The 9,129-nt window shown below is 44.1% G+C and overlaps 1 pseudogene across 1 annotated transcript; it reads right to left on the bottom strand.

The window, feature by feature from the left end:
- Window positions 1-2,417: 2,417 nt before the first annotated feature.
- Window positions 2,418-2,861, bottom strand: LOC309646979 (large ribosomal subunit protein P1 pseudogene; annotated as a pseudogene). The gene has a single exon. The product of its transcript is annotated as a large ribosomal subunit protein P1 pseudogene (transcript).
- Between the last annotated feature and the right edge of the window lie 6,268 nt (window positions 2,862-9,129).

Genomic DNA, 9,129 nt, shown 5'->3' with positions numbered 1-9,129 from the left:
GCTTCCAAACTCTGATGACGGACTATGGGCAGATAAGTTGCAGACACAGGGAGCTGGTCCCTCCTGGCTAGGCATTCACCTAGGCTCAGACTGAGACACGCCCTGCAGGACACAAGAGGGTAACAAGTGAGTCACATTGAAACAGACATTGTTTCAGTGTTTACTAAGTGCTGGAAAGGGATCCGGGCTGTAGGTAGAAAAGAGAGCTGCTTAGTGAACATTGATCACACCTCCTCCTTGTTTGCAGTACCTGGTGTTAATAGATGCCCCCTTTCCCCTACATTCCTGGGCGCTTAAAGAGATGCTGACCACACTCCCAGCTCCAGGGCAGACACAGGTTATTCAGGCTAAAACCATACATGTTGCTAGTGATTCATTCAGAAAGAAAGGACTCAGCCACAGGTGATGTGATTCCTCTGGTCATAGGATTTGTCTCATCGGGAACAGTCAGCTGTGAGAGAGAGCTTTGGGGGGCATTTAAAAAAGAATTTAAAAAAAAAATTTTTTTTTTTTGGCCGTGCCGCATGGCATGTGGGATCTTAATTACCTGACCAGGGATCGAACCCCGCGCCCCCCTGCATTGGAAGCACAGAGTCTTAACCACTGGACCGCCAGGGAGGTCCCTGAGGGGTACTTTTGAGAAAGGAGCATCCCAGCTCTTAAGAGAGATACCACAGGGACCAAGAGTTGTTTTTTCTTTGGATTGGAGGCCCAGGGCTGCTGCAGCCAACTTCTACCCTCAGGGATAAAGTGTCACCTGGAGGAGGCCAGGGCTGGGGAGAATGACAGAGATTCCAAGCCAGAGCCTTTCCTGACCCAAGCCTGACCACCGAGCTGTCTCTCGGTGCATTCACTTCTGTGGGCCAGTAACTCTCTCTGTGGGATCAGGAAGAGAGAAAAGCACTTAGCAATTAAGGAGGAACAGAACTGAGTTTGTGCAAAGCCAGAGGGATGTGAGTCTTGAAGTCGTTTGAGGGAGGGAGTGAAAAGGGGTGAACCTCGAGAGGCAGACAGACTGGGCACTCAGAGCTTGTGGGAGAAAGGAGCTTTCGGCTAGTGCTTGTCTCGCTGGACCTCAGTTTTCTCATCTGCAAATGGAGATCTAGTCCCTGCTTCATACCACAAGCATGTAAATACCTGGGTCGACCAGGCATGCAGGTGAGCCCTGGGTGGTGGTCATCTACACCTGTGCAAATGGGGCCAGGTGCTTCCAACACCAGTTTCTTTAATCAATATTTTTTTATTGAAGTACAGTTGATTGACAATGTTGTGTTAATTTCTGCAGTACTGCAAAGTGGTTCAGTTATACACATATATACTTTCTTTTTTTAATATTCTTTTCTATTATGGTTTATCATAGGATATTGAATATAGCTCTCTGCGCTATACTGTAGGACCTTGTTGTTTATCCATTCTCTATATAACAGCTTGCATCTGCTGACCCCAGCCTCCCACTCCATCCCTCCCCCAACCCCCTCCCCCTTGGCAACCACCAGTCTGTTCTCTGTGTCCACGGTTCTGTTTCTGTTTCATAGATAGGTTCATTTGTGTCATATGTTAGATTCCACGTATAAGTGATATCATATGTCGACTCCAGTTTCTGGTCTTGGGCAGAAACCAGTAGTTGCAAGCTAAGGCTCCTCTATGGTTTGCATCAGCGGTACGTGTTTAACGACTCTTTAGGGGAAAAAAAAGGCTCAGCTTTCTTGTATTTGCCAATTTCCATGAAGTAAATACTACCACCATGATCAAATGCAAGCTCCCAGCGGGATGCCGTCACTGAGGAACTGGGAAGAGGAGCTCACACGTAGCCCTTATGAGCCATCATAACTGGCTCCAAATCTCCACTGGTTTCTGCAGCCCAGCCCTATTACTATTCATGCTCTGAATGTTAGTCAGGAGTCTTTCCCTCTCCTGGCAAAGGTGGGCCAGTGAGAAGCCAGGCAGGAAATGTGAGCTTTTGCAATTTGTCAGAATGATTGATACTGCCCAGCCAGAGGGCCGGGGCAAAGGATGCTTGTACAGCAGACAGGGAAGGAAGAGTGATACCTATAATACAGAGAGGGGCATGCGATTTAGGAAAGTGGATTTATCTTTTTTCTTAAACAAGAGGGATGGGGAATGCCACTCCATAGCCAGGATGTTATCGCTCTGTCCTCGCTTTTCTAGCTTTTGCTCTAAGACTTGCATCCCAGGAGGGCAGCACTGCAAACAAGTCCGCACTCATCTCCCGGCACCATGCTCCTTACCTCTGACCTGTCCTGCAGGAGGACTCGGTGACCTCTGGGCGGCAATCCTATCCCTGGCAGGCTGGGTGGGACTGAACAAGGCTCTAATCCCCTCGGCTTCACCTGCAGAGTGGGGATCACAACATCTACCCCACATGCTACTCAAATATTTTTTTTTTTTTGTCAGCAAAGAGCTCCGCTCTTTATTGAACGTGTTACTAAAGAGGTTTAGTCAAAAAGACCAAAGCCCATGTCATCATCAGACTCTTCACATTCTTCTTTCTTTGCTTCTACTTTCCTCAGCTGGGGCAGCAGTGGTGGAGGGGGCAGGACCTCCTGCTGGTGCAGGTCCACCAGCCCCCACATTGCAGATGAGGCTCCCAATGTTGACACTGGCCAAAGACTTTGCAAACAAGCCTGGCCAGAAAGGTTCAACATTTACACCAGCTGCTTTAATGAGGGCATTGATTTTATCCTCCGTGACCGTCACCTCATCGTTGTGCAGGATGAGGACGGAGTAGATGCAGGCGAGCTCTAAGACGGAGGCCATGGTGCGGGCGAGTGCTAGGCAGGGGCTGCCCGGCGTGGTTCTAGTCGCCTGATGATGTGAGGGCCTCACCCCAACGCGGCCTTAGCCACCTAAGTGGCAGCTACTCAAATATTTGTTGACACCTATCATGTCGCTTCTTGGGAAACACAGTTATAGAGAGGAAAACATTTGCTGATCTATGGAACATGCCAAGTATGGCGTATGTTCTCCTTACACCGTGGTTTTCTTCCTTTTCTTCTTTGCTGAGATCCACTTTACAAACTGACTTCTCTGTTCTGAAATCCCCATCAGCTTCTTCCCCTGTACTGGAAAAAGCCCACATTCCTTTACTGTTTGGACTCTCACAGTTAAGATGTCCAGGAAAAAAGTTCTATCGAAATTGAAGCTGTTCTTACTCTCTGGCCAAGTAATGTCATTTCTAGGAATTTAGTCTAGAGACGCACAACAGAGCAGTACATACATACATGGAAATTTGTTGCAGTGTTGTTTGTGACAGGAAAAATAAAAGAAAAATATCCATCAATGGAGGAAGAGAAAAATAAACAACAGTATACTCAACTATCTGAGAAAAGCTTTCTAGAGCTTAGCATGGCACCCTGCATGTAATAGGCTCTCAATAAATGTTGAATAAATAAATAAAATGCAGTGTGACCATTTCAACAAAAAAGACAGATCTCAATCAACTAAAATTGACTGATGCTCGAGATGAAGTGAAAAAAGCAAGTTGCAGAACAGCATATACAGGTTTTTTTTTCTATTTTTTAAAACAGATTTATTCTCCTTTGCTCTCTCTGCATCTGAATTTCTTCAAATGCCCAGAAAATATCTGTAAAGCTGTAGAAGAAACACTTTGGCATTAACTTCTAGAGAATGAGACGGGCGACTGGTTGTATAATCTGCATTTTTCATTCAACGATACACATTAGGCAAATTTACATGAAAATCAGCACAGCTCCGCACCACCATTCCTCACGACTGCCTAATATTTCATTACATGGAGTTTTCATCCCTTGTTTGTGTTGCTATTTAGGTTATTGCCAATTTTTCACAATTATAAGTAGTGCCAAGACGAACATTCTTGTGCATACATCTTTGCCCATAGAGACTGTATTAGAAAATATAGAGACTATATTCCTAGGTGCCAGGGGAAAAAAAGTCTTTCATGTTTACATTGAATGCTCTGTTTCTTGATTAATTTTGAAGCCATGACATGGCTCAGCCACTCACCCGCCTCAAGGCCATGAACCAGAAAACCTCTGAATCTCAGTAAATCTCAGTTTCCTCATCTTGAGATAGGAGTTTCCAGCCCCAAGGGGTTGTTACAAGAATAAGATATGATCAATGAATGGAAATTGATCAGCTCGCGTAGGTTCACCGTAAGCTCACAATATTCAGTAAATAGCAGGTATGATTCTTACTTGAGAAGAACTAGGCGATGGGAACAAGCCATGTCTGAGGGAGCTGGGAACTCAAAGGCAGGAAAGAGCGAGGTCAAACACTGCGGCCCGGTCCCCGAGGGGGACATGGACCGGAAAAGGGCAACAGCACAGATGGTGGCCACTCGCTCCTCTCTTCTGAAGAGAACCTTTTCCAAGAGAAAGAGAGTCTCTCTCGATTCTAAAGACACAGGCCCACGAGGATCACGGGGATTCTGTCATCAGCAGCAAAGATTGAATCTCCCCCTCAGTGAAAAACAAAGCCGAGGCAGCCTGACTCGTAGAAGCCGCAGCACAGCCAGACTGGCCCTTATGCGGAAGCCACAGAAGTCTCAAGGTCAGGTCCTCGGCATTGGGTCTGGGGGCCTGTGGAGGCCTGAAGCTGCCTGCCGTGATGGCAAGAGGAGCAGGGTCGATCCATGGACGTGGGTCACCTCCCACCTTCTGAGGATGCCCAGAAATTCTAGAAGAGGGAAGCTTGTTCAAGGGCAGGAGTGGGCAGGGGGCTCAGAGGATTTGAGATTCAGTTATTGAAGCACCTGCTTCTGTCCTCGTTAAAGCCTGGGGAAAGAAACCGAAGCTATGTTTGCCCAGGTGGCTGGATGAGGCACTTTGGGCTCAATTGAATTGAAATTCAAATTGCTGAAGAACTGGCTTCAGTGTCTCCTTTGTCTCCATTGCTCAGGGGTGTGTGAGCAAGACACCCAGCACATGGGATGCGGGTGTGATGATTCTTTTTTTTTTTTCAATATCTTTATTGGAGTATAACTGCTCTACAGTGGTGCATTAGCTTCTGCTGTATAACAAAGTGAATCAGCTATACATATACATATGTCCCCATATCTCTTCCCTCCTGCGTCTCCCTCACGCCCTCCCTATCCCACCCCTCTAGGTGGTCACAAAGCACCGAGCTGATCTCCCTGTGCTATGCGGCTGCTTCCCACCAGCCATCCATTCTACATTTGGTAATGTGTATATATGTCCATGCCACTCTCTCACCTCGTCCCAGCCCACCCCTCCCCCTCCCCATGTCTTCAAGTCCACTCTCCACGTCTGTGTCTTTATTCCTGTCCTGCCCCTAGGTTCTTCAGAACCTTTTTTTTTTTTTTTTTAGATTCCATATATATGTGTTAGCATACGGTATTTGTTTTTCTCTTTCTGACTTACTTCACTCTGTAGGATAGACTCTAGATCCATCCAACCTCACTACAAATAACTCAATTATGTTTCTTTTTATGGCTAATATTCCATTGTATATATGTGCCACATCTTCTTTATCCATTCATCTGTCGATGGACACTTAGGTTGCTTCCATGTCCTGGCTATTGTAAATAGTGCTGCAATGAACACTGTGGTACATGACTCTTTTTGAATCATGGTTTTCTCAGGGTATATGCCCAGTAGTGGGATTGCTGGGTCATATGGTAATTCTATTCTTAGTTTTTTAAGGAACCTCCATACAGTTCTCCATAGTGGCTGCATCAATTTACATTCCCACCCACAGTGCAAGAGGGTTCCCTTTTCTCCACACCCTCTCCGGGCATTTATTGTTTGAAGACTTTTTGATGATGGCCATTCTGACCGTGTGAGGTGATACCTCATTGTAGTTTTGATTTGCATTTCTCTAATGCTTAGTGATGTTGAGCAGGGTGTGATGATTCTTATCGGTTTCTTCCCCCAACGAACCTTGAGACCCTCAGCAGGAGACAGACGTAGGCTGTATGGACTTCATTCATTCCACAAGTGTAATGGTTAGCGCCTTCTAAGTGTCAGGCGCTGTTCTAAGTGCTGGGTGTATGGCGCCTGCTCTCGGGGATTTCATATTTGAGTGGGAGATTTTGATGGTACAGAGCATATTGCAAAGGAGTGATGATTGCTAGTAAGAAAAGACATCCAGGGCTAGGAGATAGGGTGTGATTCCGTTGTTGGCTTAAAAGGGATGGTCAGGGAAGGACTATGGAAGGAGGTGAGTTTGGAGCAGAGACCTGAAGGAAGTGAGGGTGCAGGACGTCTGAAGAAGTGCAGCCTGTGATACCCCGAAGTGGGGGAGCTTTGGATGTTTTGGAAGAACAGCTGGCTGGAGCACATTGAGTGGAAAATGGTTGAAAATGGGCCCTTGGACAAATCGCTAGGAACTCAAAGGACATAGGAAGGACTTGAGATTTGATTTTCTGTGTGAAGAAAAGGCTTTGAAGGCTTTCCAGGAAGTGTGATGCAATTTGATTTATATTTTTAAATGATCCCTCCGGAGGTGGCTGAAGGGAGAAGAGCCTGCGATGGGGGAGGGGGCTGACCCAGAATCTCCTTCAGTAGATCATGCATTCCCAACACCCCACCCCCTCCTCCCAGAGGAAATTAAGACACATGGGCCCTTTTTATTCCATTAAGGTGAAGGCAGAAAAGATTGCCGCCTCAGCTCCATGGGGGAAATCACTTATTCAATTTGCAGTCATGACTGCTTTTGCCCAGACATCATCTGAAGAGGCCCTTGTGCGGGCCCTCCTGTGAAACACTAGCGAGGTTCCCCCAGAGCCAGGCTGGGACGACTTCACCATGGCCGACCCCTGTGTGGTGCCACCCAGGGCCCAGATACGAGCGAGGGCCAGGGCAGGTGAAGGCTGGCATCACACAAGACCAAGGACTCCAGGCAACTGATCATTTGCTTCTAACTGAAGAGTCTGGGTTCCAGGAGCAGAGAGACATTGCGAATCCTACTTTATGTTTTGCTAGACACAGATGTCGTTTCTTAAAAGAGAAGTCTGCAATTTTATGAAAAGGAATAAATGAATTCTAACCCCAAATCTCATCTTTATGTGCAATTTTCTCTACTCTTAAAATGAAAAGAAAATGGAGCAAAGAGGAAGCTGATATTATCAAGTGAAGTATTGAAATAATGGGTCTTTGAAGGCTTAAAAATCCTCCATATCACATCCATTGTTTAAAAGTGAAATTACCTTTGTGGAAGACCCCGTACAAAGATGACCAGGGAAACTGGTGGCCAGTCAAATCTCGGCTTCATATGAGCGTCCCCTCTGGACTGTCTCAGAAAGGGGGCTGTTGACTTGAGGCAAGAGTGAGTCTTACAGTGTTTGGGGCACAGATTGACCAGGATTCATAAATGAGATAAGTAGCTAATCTGTGGTCTTATCTTTAGAATTATGAGCCCAAGCAGAACAATTACTCCTGTCATCTTATTGTGAAACATATGGGAGGGGAGGAGGGGCTACTACAGCAATCTATGCTTTGATGCTTTGTGTTGTGAAAATTCATACATGGATACAGACCCTCTGTCTTGACAGTAAAGGTACAGTTCATTCACAAAGTCTGGTTTTCAGTTCATTTCGCACTATTTTAGGGAGACTTGTTCAAGTTATTTCTTGGTTTTCCTATCTGTAAAACAGGTGTGAAGGATGATTTTCTCTGATAATGAAGAAACTATGCATCCTGATATTCTATAAGTTAGCCAAAGGCAGTCAATTCCAAGCTTTTATGAAACACTTGTGTTTGTGTTTCTTACAAATCTGAACATACTCTTACCATACAATCCAGCACTTATGCTTCATCGTATCTACCCAAATGAGTTGAAAACTTACATCCACACAAAAATCTACACACAGATATTACTACAACTTTATTCATAATTGTCAAAAATTGGAAGCAACTAAGATATCCTTCAGTAGGTGGATGGATAAAAAATTGTGGTCCATCCATATAGTGGAATATTATTCAGTGCTAAAAAGAAGTGAGCTATCAAGCCATGAAAAGACTAAGTCTATGTTACTAAGTAAAAGAAGCCAAACAGAAAAGGCTACACATTCTGATTCCAACTATAGGAGACTTTGGAGAATTAAAACTAGGGAAACAGTAAAATCGTCAATGGTTGTCAGAGGAGTGGAGAGTGAAAGGGATGAAGAGGTGAATCACAGAGGATTTTGAGGGCAGTGAAACTGCTCTGGATGATACTGTAATTGTGGACACATGTCGTTATACATTTGTCCAAAACCAGAGAATGTATAGTGAGTGAACCGTAATATAAAATTTGAATTTGAGTGATAATAATGTGTCTATGTACGGTCATCAACTGTGACAAATGTACCGCTTTGGTGGGGAATGTTGATGGTAGTGCTACGGGGATGAGGTGTGTGGGATCGCTTCATACTTTCCCTTCAATTTTACTCTGAACCTAAAACTGCTCAAAAGAAAAAGTCTATTAATTTAAGAAAGAAAAAGAACTAACCCTGCTTGTTTAAGCCACCTGATATGTGTTCATACTAGGAAGTTTATTTTTTTTTTTACAAAGAATGAGAGAAAAAGAAAGGGGCAAAAAGCAAACATTTTTAAAGTATCAGCTTAACATTAAAAATTATTTAAATGATAAGTGGTTTTAGTTTTCAGAAAGTCTATCAGTAAGGAGACAAATTCTATAAGACCTAAAGTAAAGAAGAAAGCTATTAATCATTTAGGGTTTAGAGCACCAGACAGACAGCCAATCTGAACTTTAAAAGCGTAATCTGCTCAAATATCAAATGAAAAATTCATTCATAAAGCTGAGTAAATGGCTTTTGATGGGGTAGTATTGTTCCTTACATTTTGTAACTAAATCTAAGATGCAAATGTCATTGTTTCATGTTGATATCATAAGCTCAAAATCAAACTAAAAAAAAAAAAAATCAGTGTCCTAATTGAATGTGTATCCACTTCACCACTACAGCTTTTTATAAAATCTATGGCTGCACATTCAGCAACCTATTTATGAAAGGATTTATTATGACCAGAATTTGTGGCTAAATAATAATCACCTGGTGAATAGACAAATTGTGGCAATTCATAGAATAGAATACAACCTGCCAATAAAAATAGATGGAGCTACGGACATACACACTCCAGATGAATTCCAAAACCATTATGTTGAACA

Source organism: Balaenoptera physalus (assembly GCF_965194825.1).
Source record: "Balaenoptera physalus genome assembly, chromosome: 17".
NCBI lineage: Eukaryota > Metazoa > Chordata > Mammalia > Artiodactyla > Balaenopteridae > Balaenoptera > Balaenoptera physalus.
This window is presented reverse-complemented; position numbering and strand designations above follow the sequence as displayed.